Source organism: Apus apus, chromosome 2 (assembly GCF_020740795.1).
Source record: "Apus apus isolate bApuApu2 chromosome 2, bApuApu2.pri.cur, whole genome shotgun sequence".
In the NCBI taxonomy this organism is placed as follows: Eukaryota; Metazoa; Chordata; class Aves; order Apodiformes; family Apodidae; genus Apus; species Apus apus.
The window spans coordinates 22457107-22470369 of NC_067283.1; the positions used below are offsets into that span (position 1 = coordinate 22457107).

Sequence of the window (13263 nt, forward strand, 5' to 3'; positions counted from 1 at the left end):
TCTACATCTTGGTGTATAAAACCTGATGCATTCAGATTCCCTCACAACTCATTTTTTTGCTAGACTTCAGGAGCCTTCCATTCCCTTATTATCTCAGGACCCTCTCTATGCTTCCTGGTAGTTGAACTTTCTAAGGAAAGCTGTCCAGAACCTGTTCGCAATATTGGAAAAGAAGTCTCCTTTGGACAGTGGTACTAATCTTACCTCAGTTTGACTGGAAATACATCTTCGTTGATGTATTCAGGGATGACAGTTGTGTTTTTCAGGAAGACACCCTATTGATCTGGCAACTACTTTTGCCAGAAACAAGTGTAGTCATGTCTCTCTCCCTTATAAACCAGGCCCTTCAAAACAACATAATAGAAATTCCCTCCAGCCCTTAAGTGCATAAATTTACTGTTTGTACAATTGAATTTGATCCTTTTTCTAATACCCAGTTTTGAAGATCATCCAGCTCTTTCCTGTGGGAGTTTTTAAAATCTTCCTTATGCCCCATGCTTTCCAACTTAGCTTTATCAGCATATCTCAATAGAGCGCTTCTGGGTTTTGTGCCTGGGTTATCAATGCAACTATCAAGCTGGCAGTTTGTAGGGCAGATGTGGAAGGATCCATACTACCAACCTTGTCCTGTTTGGGGCTTGCTCTGGGCAGTCATCAATGCCTACGTGGGCACGAGTCTGTGGCCCTGCTGCCTGTTTAGCCAGGGCTAAGCTCTGGAGAGTCGAATGGCTGCTGCCCCGCATGTGCTAGCCCGTCCTTGCCCTCTCACAGTGGGTAAGTTTGCCCCTAGTCTAAAGGTTTTTTTGATTCAGGCAGAAACATTCAGGTTTACTTCTTCTGCCAAGGTTGTTTGGGCTTGTTACCTTCTGTCCTGTCAGTCAGCATACCTGTTGCCATGTTGTCTTTACCAGTCTTTTCTAGTTTAATCATCCTTAGGTAGGACAGTATAAAATATTTATACAGATTTAATCTTGGTAAAACATTGTGAGCTTTGAAAATGTTTAGTGACATTTCCGATATAGTCAATTTGCCAGTCTAGAAAATAACTCCTGAGGGAGAGGATCTGACTGGTTTAGCATGAAGAGTCTCGATAAATACAGCATGCATTAAACTTATATATAATTGCCTAAGGTCTAGTTGATTTTCCCTGCAGTGTTTCTTCCAAAGCCTTGTGTACCTTGAGGCTGGGTTTGCCTTTGCCCAGAGCATTTTCCTCTGACATTGCTGAAGCTGCTGGGCTCTCGGGCAGAGCGAGGGAGAGGGACAGGCCAGAGAGATGCCTGCCCGGGAGCCCAAGGCCAGCGTGGCACCCGCTGCCTGGAGCTGCCCCTCAGCCTGTGTGTGTGCTCCTGTGCCCGGCAGCCTTGCCTGCCCGCTCAGTGTGAGCCTCAGTTCACCTGACATGGTCATTTCATCCTCATGCTGGTGTGTCATCAGGAGTCTGCTGGAGGCAGCTGCCATCTTCCCTCAGATACAGCCTGGTACAGGAGTGACCCTAACTGATTTCTCACCCTTCTGCCTTACTGTTTTCTTTTAGCAGCAAATGTCTACTGAATTTAAATAATTGTCAGTGGCTGTTTCTGAACTTTCTATGAAGAACTCCCTCCTCAGTTTGCCTTTTCCTACCTTCTAGTCTTAAAAATCAGTGTATCCCATGCACTGTGTAACTCCATCGGAGGTGGTTGTTTCGGTGGTTTTTATGAACATTTCAGGAAAAGTATCCTGCAGATTTTGCCCTTTTCAAATGTAAATGTTTAATCAGTGCTTGCTGAGAGGGAGTGCAAGAACAAATGCACAAAGTTTATGGTTCTTTTTTCTTCTTCTTGCAGTGACCTGCTGTCTTCTGAATATCTTGAAAGGCATATCGAGCAAGATGGGAAGACAGTAGAAGTTAAAGTAAGAATTTCCTTTTTATGCTTTGCTTTTTAAAATTTGCTTTTTCTTGAGAGATACCTGATTTTTCAGGTAATTTGCTTTACTCTTATGCGGCAAACGTTTCATGTCTTCTAATTTTTCAGCTTTTTAAAAAGACAAATACACTTTATTGGCAAATTTAGTGTATTAATGTTTGTATCAAATTGGTATCTATGAGAAATACATACGTGGTAGTTCTTTTTACAGTATGTATAATTTATGTTTGATGCCTATTGAAGAAAATGTTTCTGGTTTGGTAGCTAGTCTTTTCTCATTGTACTAAACCTCAAATTGGTTGTTTTTAATAAGCTTCTTTGTCAAGTTGGGAACAGCAAAATTTATTGTATAATATTTCCAGATACCTAATGACTATTACAGATTGTGGGTTTATTTCACTGGATGTTTCTTGGCATGATGGCTACAAGATCCTGTTGGTTGCAGTTGTCCCCTGTGAAATGTCCCACTGCCTTTGCAGGAGTGCTTTGTTATTTGCATGCAACATGGGAGAATTTTCTCAAGGAACTTTGTTTGTCAGACATCAGGTATAAAATGGCTGTAGATTACACAAAACGTGCATGAATGTAATATATATCGTCCATAATAGAAACTCTGAATTTGCCTATCAAGTAAAATTTTGTTAAAAGTTTGCATTTTATTGAAAAAAAAACAAACCCTCAGAAGTCTTTTATTAAATCTGAGGTCATCTAAATACCTTGAAACAAATATGTTAACATCTGCAGTGTGGAAGTGGAAATGGACAAAGTGATCCTTTTAGCCACTGAGTAGCTGAATCCTCTAGCTGCTCAGTAGCTACAGACAGGTGTTTCGTTAATTTATCCCTTTCTAGCATTTGCAAACTTGAAGTCTGCTTTCCTTTTACTCCCTGATAATTGCATATGTTATCAGACTGAGGCAAACACATACATGTTCCATTAAACTGTAAAGACTAATTGTTCAGTCAGCTGTGCTCTGCAGTCAAGAAGTCTTGACTCAAATTCAGAATATGAGTCAAAGCAGAAATAAAGATAATAGCTGATATGAATAAGAACAAACCAATCCATTTGTGTGACTCAAGGTATGTATGCAAGCTAGCTAAATTAATCTGTTTGAGTCTCATCACTGAAATAGGACAAATCTGTTTCTGATGAGTAAGCCTTAATCAAGCAAGGAACTGTTTGAAATCAGTGGCTCTTCTTGTGCAAGTACTGTTTAATTGCATGGGGAGGAGATGGGAGGATTGGGACTTTCAGAGGAACGCTGTCTGGGCAGAATATCTCCAAGTCTCCATTGTTCCAGGCATTATTCCACCTTCAGTTAGCTGCTGTGCAGGCTTGTGGTATATGTTTAGGGATGACTTCCACTGCCTTGCTTAGTACTCTTGAATCTGCTTTAAGCAGATAACCAGTGTTGCTATGTTGACCTTGATGCTCAAGGTGGATTGAATTGGCAGTGAAAGGATCATGAGGTTGCACTGCAAAGAATGGGTGTATTGCTGCTTGGGTGCATGTTTCCCTCTCCATGCTGCCTTCAACCTTGTGCACTTGCGGGCAGGGGCAAAGGGATGGTTGGGGCACATATGGGGACTCTACTGCACCCTCCTCACCCATTGCTCAAAACTCACTGAGTTTGGCAGGCAGCAGTCCTACAGAACTGTGCCAGGAAGGGGGATACTTGTTTTTCTCTTGTTTTACTGCAGCCAAGTGTTGGAGATTGGAGGAGAGGGAAGCAGCTTCTGTGACAAAATGTCCAGAAGAGTCTGTTGGCTGCAGTCATAGGCACATTTTCAGAAAAGTTAAGATATCAAAAGATTTTTGGAAGAGTGCAGGCTGCCAAGTACATTGTGATGCCAGACACTGAGTAAGGCTAATTTCGGTACCCAATAGCTGTTTAAAAATAAATCTGATTCCCTCTAACTAGCCAGTATTTTCCAGAGCACCTGTAAGTGCCCTGGAGAGCCCAGCTCACTGATCAAACAATTTCTGAAAAGCCCAACAGTATCTGTTTTGCATTTGAGAAACTGAACTCTGGTTTTAAATTTACACTTACAATTTACATTTACACTTACAAATGTTTTGAAATCTTAACTGCAAATACAAGAATTCTTCATGATGGTGATTTAGTACCTTCAGTTACTGTGGAAACTGTTTACCATAACCAGTAAATCCACCTTTAAGTTGTTACTTACAACACGCACCAGGCAAACCATAATTATTACACTAGATTTTACAGATTGTGCAGATTGCTTAGGTACTTATTTAAAAGTAGGTAGCGAAAGGGTGCAACTTATAAATAAATCACAAAATACCTGTCCTGCTACACAGCATATGCTTAAGCAGAAGCAGGAGGTATTTCAGAAAGGAGCTAGGCTTCTATCAGTTGCTTCAACACACTACTCTTCACCTACCTCTGTGCAATTTGTCTTTGTAGGCAGAAACAGAGGCGGCCTGGCAACAGCTCTCTTGCTGTTCTGGTGCAAGAATTGGTGACAGAGAGAAAATGTCCATCTGCCATCCACTGCCAGCTGCAGGCTTTGAGCAAGCCTGTTTATACAGCAAAAAGGCCTCCCTTTCTTGGCCTTCTTAGTGTTTCAGATACATGTATATTTCACCCTTGCATTTCTCAGTGCAGGAATACTGCATAAACATGCAAATTGTCAGTGCTGCTGTTGTGCCATCAGCAGTATGGGAGAAGACAGGCACTTTGAGTTGCTGGTGGAAGGCAGCTGGACGTACACTCAGCACTTTGGAAATGTTACGGGCATGAATGTGTCTGGGAAGCAGATTCCTGCCTTGTCTCATACTTTTGCCACTCCTCTCCCTCTCCATCCCTAGTAAAACTTTTTATGCTGTAAAATACCTAGAGGTCTTCTGCCATTACTTAAGATGCTTCAGGGAGGAGAAAGGGGCAGGGAAAAGGAGAAATGTTGCATTAGTTAAAACCACCACTTTGAAGGAACAAAAGGATTTTTATAGTGAGGAGAGGCTTCAGTTTAACACACCTTTTTATTAGACAAGACACTTGAATTACATTTGATTGCTGTGTAAATAATAACTTGGACTATGAAGGTGGAACATGTTACACATGTTTTGTAGGGTGCCAGCATTTAGCAGCTGCAGAAGAGAGGCTTGGCTGTGAGCTGTCCTTGTTCATTTGTCACATTTAGGCAGCACTGAAGACATTCTTACTAAACCAGTAGCAATGTGCAGTGCTTAAGAAAAGCAAAAGGAGGTAGATATTGTAATTATTTCAGTGTTTTCTTCCCCCTGCTTTACTTTAGATCATGTCTCTAAATGCTAGGAAAGCAGCAGTATTGGCCCAAATTCCTTCTGGTAGCAAAGAGAATAATCAATTAATAAGAAAGAGAAAAACCCTTCACACATTGCCTTTTCCTGATTGTATCAGTCCAAATCATCCTATGCTTAGAGCACATAAATACTCAACTTCTATATGCTTTATGTTTCTGCAGTATAGCTCTGTGTCCTTTTATCTCTCTCTTTCTCTTTTTTTGGGTTATCATTCTGTCACTGATGCTGTCAGTGAGATGAAAGACAAAAATCAGCTACAGTGCTGAGTAATTCACACTAGTGGATTTTTCTCCCTCAGAAGAAACAACTTATATGTATTCAGTGACATTTTCTTGTATAAAATGTTTTAGTTTTCCTCTTTGGAGAGTGTAAAAATAAATGTTTCTGCCTGTATTCCCTTAAACCATTGGACAATTCTGTGAGTTTTTAGAAGATCACTTTTTGAAAAAAATTAAGCAATGAAAATAATTCAGCTCTCATTCAGAGAACTTGCACAGGTAGAGTTGTAAATAAATGACATGATTTTTTGATGGCATGTTTAAATAAAACTACAAGCAACTATATTTCACAGGCAATCTTAACATTCTCAAGTGTGGTGGTGTAAACACAGTATCTGTATTATGGGCACAAAATTACAGGAGTGCTCTCAGCGTAAAAGAACATTGCTTTTTGCTTCTACTTTACAGCACGTTCATAATCGTGATAGAGTCAAACATAAATGGAGTAATATTAAATGCTAGATACTGTTTTCCTCCATTGCAGTGTTGATGGACAAGCTTTGGCCAAACTTTCCTTGTGGCTTAAGATTTTACTGCACTGAGCCATAGTGCTGGCCTGCATGGGGCTCAGCCTGGTGCCTTCCTTCCCCACTGCCTGTCACCCTTCCCTCGAGCTGGAGTGCCCCAGCATGGCCTTGTGCCCTGTGGTGCCTCTTGCACAGATGCTGTCGCTGCAGTTTAGGTAATGAAGGTTAATGGGCCAAGAGCATTTTAATGCTTTGTAGCAAAGCAGAGCCCCGAGTTTGCAAAAATAGTCATTATTTCCTCTTGTTACGTGTATTGTTTGGCTAGTAATGTGTGCGAAATGCCTGTTACTGAAGCTTATGGCTATTTTAATGCCTTTGCACAAGAGGGAAAAATTATTGTTGTTCATTGCCTTGCTGTGAATAAAGTTTTGACTTACATGTGCTGCGATGTGTCTTTGAGGGGCTTTTAAAGTGCTCTTTTTGGAAAATAATCTAGAAGGGAGAAAAAGATTTACATTTTGAAAAGTCAGAGATAGGTGGGGATGCCTGATGTGATGTTAAATTCCCTCCTTCAGATCTGGTCTGCTTGAGGAGTTAAGGTACAGTCCCTTGATGCAATGTCTGTCTGTCACATCTTAGTGCCTCTGTTTGATGAGGCCTTATTCTAAGTAGTATTTCAACATTTCACTGTATCACCACAGGTATGCACTGATCATAAGGCTACAGTAATTTGTGGTGCAGCCAGAATGAACACTGAGTCAGTGAGCAGGTCATTTTTATCATTTACTGGTATGTTTCTGGTCTTACAGCAAGGTACTTCCACCAGCATCTTCCAGTCTTAAAAGCAGTCACTCTCTGAGTTCTGTAGAAGAATCTTTCAATTTTATTTCAGATTTTGATAACTCACTGTTGTGTAACCAAAGAGGAAGGTGTTTCAGCTTGCCAGAAAAGCCCGTATGCTAAACAGGCTTTTCTGTGACGGATTACATTTTCTTCCTGAAAACTGGAGCACCAGTTCTGCTGGTGGGAAGGAATGAGAAGGAAGTGCAGGGAAGCTCTGGCTCTGCCCTGAGAGGCTGGAGCCCAGGGCTGGTGGGGAGCTGTGCGTTCATATACCTGGAACTTGCACAGCCTGGTGATGTTCCAAGCCCCTGGGGGAGAAAAGAAGCTGAAAAGGAACAAATCATAAGTAATGCAGGAATTATATATGCCTATTTTTGACAGGGCTTTTTCAGCTGTGTCTGGGGACTAGAGAGTCTGTTAGTACCAGAAAAATCACTCTCTTGCTCATTAGAGAGAAGATTTTGAATAAGGGTTCCCGTAATGTCGTCAGAGCTCCTCTTCCCTCCTCCCTCAACAGATCTCTGCTTGCCCCCTGGCAAATTATTAATAAATCTAGGCCATAATCTACTTTTTAGTGATAGCAATAAACTAGTCAAAGATGAGCTGACAGGGAGTCTGTGAGTCTGACAGAGTTTAGCAGGAAATTCCTGTAAGGTTATCTTCAACTGCTCGCGTCAATACTTTCATTCATGATTTAGATTTTAAAAAGTGTGTATATTAATGAAATTTGCTAGCACTACAGAAATGAGAACAATTACAGTGCACACAGAAGGATCAGATGGACAACTGGCTATCTTTGACAAATGCAGTAAATAAAAACAGGATGAAATTGGATAGAACCAATGTTAACTTTTTTCACTTAGGGAATAATTAGAGGTGGTTTTGCTATATAAAAGGAATTCATAAATTGAAAGTTCCACAAAAACAGGTAGATCAGAGTGTAGTAGGGGAGCAGGGTATGACTGTATGGTTCATACCTTAGAGGATGCTGCAATTGCAAAGAGAACTGGGGTCCCAAAATATACTGGTCAAATTACTTCCAGTTGATTTTGCCTAGAATTTGTGGGTTTTGGTTACTATGGACATTTTTTTCAGCAGTGTCATGCTGCCACACTATGTTGATGGCATTGAGGAGTATCTCATTTTCCTGTTTTAGCATTCTTTGAATTGTGGAAGCAATTCCCTTGGGCTTCAGTACCTCTGTGGGGTACCAGGGCAAAATAACCAGCCATTATATATAATGCATTTGCCTGACTAACAGTCATGAAGACTGGCACTTTTAATGTACATTTGCATTAACTTTTTGGTATCCCTGCAATTACTAGCCTATTTTCTACATGGATCCTGCTACTGAGGAGGAGGGAATTAAAAGTGGCATCTTTCAGTACCAGAAGTCCTTCCCAGGCCACATTTTTGAATATACCAGACTATAATGGAGCTCAGATTGTGACTCACATAGGATCTTGCAGGTTTAATTATCTTGTCTTCCTTTTCTTTGTGATGTAAAAAAATAAATCCAGTGTGTTTAGCTGGAGTAGTTCCTTGTAGGGGAAAAAATTGCCAGAAAGTGGAAGCCATGTAAGCTTAAATCCCATTGTGGATGTGTGTTCCAGGGATGAAGTCCTGGTTCTGCTGAAGTGAAAAGCTGGGTGACTTGTGACCATCGGGAGTCACCTCTTGAGTACTCTCTGCTGTGGCTTTCACACACCCAGAGTGCTTGAATTTGTGGGAAAGTCCTGCCAGACTTCGTGCTCCTCATGAGTTGTTTACCATGAGCTACATGATACAGCATACATAGGCAGAGTGGCATCAACCAAGGGTTCTGTAAACTCAGGCCCTGCAAAGACTGAGTATAGCTAAGAGAAATTAACCAATGCTACAGCATTAAAGAACATTAAATCCCTTTGTAGATGCTCTTACGAAAAAATAAAAGTATCTTTTTGGGTTTAACTTAATCCCTTTGAGGGGGAATTAAGCTAAGCAAACTGAAGCTGCTGTACTACTTGACTTACTTGATCTTGAATTCTGTAAATAGTTTTGCCTCAACACATCTGCTGTTCCCTATGGATACCAAACTTACACTGTATTGTATACAGTAGGTGAATGTTTCTAGACACAGTCTCAAGCTCTGTGAAGTCTCACTTTTAAGAGGTATTTCTGTTATTCAGAAATAATGATCCAATAAGGAAATCTGATTAGTATTTTTTCTCCATTTTACTTAGAACTTGTTCAGACAGATTGGAATCGATGTAGGTGTGTGCAAGCACCTCATCTTCTGTGTTGTGTTTATATTAATCTTGCACATCATGTGCTTGTAACTTGGCTTCAGACTTGGGGTTGGCTGATGAGCTAATGTGACAGATTATTATGGGTAGACTATAAACAGTTTTCATATAGTCAGTTAAAATGTTTCCTCCTTTTTCCCTGTGTAGGGGTATGCAGGAATGGGGCAAAATGCCTGTTATTAAAATGACACGTGTGCCATGACTCAGAGACATAAGGCACTGCTACAAGAGTGGGCTTAAAGACAACAGAGTAGGCAGGAAGAGGTAACCAACCCTGTTCTCCTTTGCCTCAGCTTCATCCAGCAGCTGATAATTAAAATAATTTTCTGTAACAGCAAAGTAAGGCAAGGGAGGTCAAGAGGCTGTTTCCCAAGCAGATGCCAAGGCAGCTTTCAGACCAGATGGCACCGCACTGGCATGAGTTCTCTGTCCACACCCTGCAGCCACGTACATGGAGCATCTTCTCTCATAGCTATTGGGCAGTAAACAGAAGCCTCATTTGGCCTCTGAACTGGGGAGCTGGGCTGAGAGCACAGGCCATCTGCTGAAAGTGCCTGCTACGAGTCGTGGCAGTTGGAGTTGCCTGTGTGCAGAATCCTGTCACGTACACATTGTCTATGTTTTTTAAGAGTACTGCCAGCAGTCTTTAAACATGGGCATTTTGTGGAGAAGCCCCAGAAGTGGTGATGTTTTATCCTAATTTTGGAATCTGTATTTCTGATTTTCGAATCTGAAATAGCGTTATAACCTAATGTCGCTACAGCATGTTGGCTCTCAGTTGTGTGAGTGCATGTGACACCTGTCCTCCTGCAAAGGGAGGGTACCATTCACATTTTCAGAACAGTGGGCTTTCCGGAGTCTACAGTACACTGTAGCTAAGTTCAGAGACCTACTCTGCAAAGAGGTGATGCCAGGGTCCCTAAAGTTGTTACTGAGCTGTGTAAGGGCTGAGCCCAGGGCTCTGCTGCAGGACAGCATAGCCCTGCCAGCTGGGCTGCCTTTGCTTAAGCATGTCAATTAAAAGAGATTCTCTCCATTCAGTTACACAGGTCAAAGTGCTGTTTTCACTATTCTATTTATAAATATAAACCCATCCATAACAAGTTTTGAAATTAGGAAGAAGTTCTTCACTGTGAGGCTGGTGAGACAGTGGGCCAGGTTGCCCAGGGAATTTGTGGATTTGAGCAACCTGATCTCTAGTGGGAGGTGTCCCTGCCCATGGCAGGTGGGTTGGAACTAGATGATCTTTAAGGCCCCTTCCAACCCAAACCGTTCTCAGATGCTATGATTCTAAGTTGTTTTCTGCCACAGAAGTGCATGGGAGGGTGTGCATTTTTTTTTCTCCTGTAGCTCTTTCCCATGCAGTCTTAGTTATCACTGGGTCAGAACTTGTGCAAGCATCAATAATTTGTAAATAGATCTAATTGATTACTAAGGAAGCAGCTTTAAAGCTAGTGGCCCCACAATGGGTAGTTCTATAAAAAGCTAATCATTATCTGGCACTTCAGAGAACAGTGGCAGGGTTGTTAGCTGATCTTTTGGGAGCTTTCTGCTGCAAGGAAAGAGAGAGCTATGTTATTGGGATCTGAACTAGACCAGCAATCTCCTTTCCTTTGGATTAATGAGTGTTAAAATAGGAATATGTAGCTTCTGGAATTGATTCATTTTAAGGTCGGTGCCTGAGTGTAGCATAGTTTCAATGGCTAGCACCTACCTCTCCTAATTGCAGACAATTGCTTACTTGAAGATCCGATGGGTGTTAGTTGAAAGCAGATAAATGTGCATCCTTAATTTTCCTCCCCTGGGAAGGTCATCGTGTCTCTGAGGTGAATAACAAACACTCTCAGTGTGTGGTCAGCAGATGCTTTCTTCACTGAGACTGCAGAGAAGAGTGAACCATTACCATCACTGACTGTCATGGCTGTTCTTTTGCTTATTTCCCTCCTTCATTAGGAATAACGATTAATGTGTTTTTTGTCTCTTTTGTGTTTACTCAGCAGCTGCTGCCTCTCTGGGCAGAGACAAACTACCTTAAAGGGTAGAAATGGGGACAGATTTTACTTGCATTTCTAACATCTCTGCCTTCTCATTTTTTGGTATCTTTGCTACGTTACCTGTCCAGAAGGGTTGCATGCTGGCTGGCTTGGAACTGTAGCAGGTCACAGGACAAGATTCAGGATTTTGCTAGAATTATCCAAATTAAGCATCAAGATAAAGTCATAAACTGACTACTGTCATAATGATTAGTTTGTTTTAATTGACCCTGGAGCTACTCTGGTTTGGGGTTTTGTGTGTGTGTTGGTTTTTGGTTGTGTTTTTTTACCCCCGTTGTTGGTGTTTGGGGGTTTCTTGGGGTCTCTTTTTTTATTTTTTTTTTGCTAGGATGCATTACATTTTTAGGTCTCCAAATCAACAGACTTGTTACTGAATATGTGTATGTTCTTTATTGTTCTTGGAAATCACTGCTAAGGCTGAGTTTTTGTGAAGGAAGGAGAACTTACTGAACCAAGGGAATGGCAAGTGCATGCCACAGGCATTGGAGGAAAACTAGCATTGTGCTAACCACAACGTGAACAGTTGCTATGTGCCTTGGGGAGGCAAGAATGTTGAACTTCTCTCTGCTGTAGCCTTGGACTGCCTTTGGAGGTGGTGGAAGCATGTGTGCATGTGTGTTTTGCAGGCTGGTGTCGCAGGCATTGTCACCGGGCTGACCTTGTCTCACGGGAGATGATTATTTAGCCTTATTTTCTCCCAGACTGGACACTGGCCAGGTTCAGTTCTAGAGCAGAAGGGGATACATGTCCTGCTCACGCTGATGACTGGCATGTCTTCATACTAAACCATTCCGCAGCAGCTGACAAAGGCCAGAGCGGAAGTTTGATTTGCTGAGATGGGCAGTTTATTGCCTGCTCTTGAGAGAGCAGAGAGAGGCTCTGATAGCCACAGGAGACCAAAAGCTCTTCACAAAGCACCCTTGATGCTCTGGACTGAACTGTTGTTTGTAATAGTGCCAATTTTAGCTTTTGGGAGAAGTCTTAATTTTCACCAGAATATTTTAAGGAAACAACAAAGATTTTTTTCCCAACTATTTCACTGCTACAGATGGCAATAAAGAAGAAACACAACTCCAGTCCTTCAGTGAGTGTTTCCAAGAGTAAAGTAGAAGAAGATGGTTGTAATTACTATGTTTAGTCTTTTGGTAGTCTTAAATCTCTCAAATACTGTGATTTGGCTGTAATACAGCGTATTTTATTACAGTACCTGCTGTAAAGGAGCTTTAGTACATGTCAAAACCAATAGGATTTCAGCCTCAGCTCTACAGGGAGTTAACGACAGTAAACTTCTTGTCCAAAATTACATGTGCTCTAAAGGAAACGTTGATATGTAGGGTCCCTTCAGTTGTCCTGACTGGTCCTGTACAGAACCAGTCCCAGACTTTGTAGCATTAAGTACTTCTGTCTTCACAAGTCTGTGAACTGTTGGAAACAGAAAGAATTTCTCCAGATAAGTTTTTGAAAAAGAACAATGATTTCCGGTGACTAGGTTGAGATCAGGTCTCATTCCCTGTGAGCGACCATGCTCTGACAAACAGGTTTCTGTACTTACTTAAGGAGAGCACCTCAAAACAGAGGCTCTCTCATACTTTGTAGTTGCTTTCAAAAATAGTTTGCATGTCTGGTAGAAAACACAAGAGGTTTCCTGATCAAAACACAAAACAACCAACATGTTATACCAGAAACCTTATGTACAAGAAACCTTTTGCCTGATGTTGATGAATATTTTTTTTCCATATATGAAAAAAAATAATCCAACAGCACTTAATGTCAGACATTGAAAATGACTGTGCTATGCATCATGACTGCTGGCTTCTGAAAAAGCAGTAGTTGTAATGCCTTTCCCTCCCTGCAGTAAATGGACATAAATATTCACATGGCTGGGTATATTATGCTAGGTAGATTATTCATACATTTGCTGGTAGGGAATAGAAACAGTACAAGTGTTAAGTCCTTTAACCAACAATACTGTAGTAATATGTATGACATAGCTGAATTTGGCAAGGCACTAATAATAAGTAAGTTCCTGTGCAAGGTAGAGTGGCAGTGAGAATTTAAGGGATGTTGTAATTGTTTTTCTAATTTTGCATACACGTATTGATACTGGGCGAGACTGA

At 41.3% G+C, this 13263-nt stretch overlaps 1 protein-coding gene across 1 annotated transcript in view; it reads left to right on the forward strand.

Moving 5' to 3' along the window:
- ADAM22 (ADAM metallopeptidase domain 22) overlaps positions 1 to 13263 on the forward strand; it is a 132460-nt gene that overhangs the window by 58189 nt on the left and 61008 nt on the right. The window contains exon 3 of the mRNA XM_051611446.1: positions 1830 to 1896. The gene's annotated coding sequence lies outside the window, so the exon portion shown is untranslated. The remainder of the gene's footprint in view (positions 1 to 1829; positions 1897 to 13263) is intronic.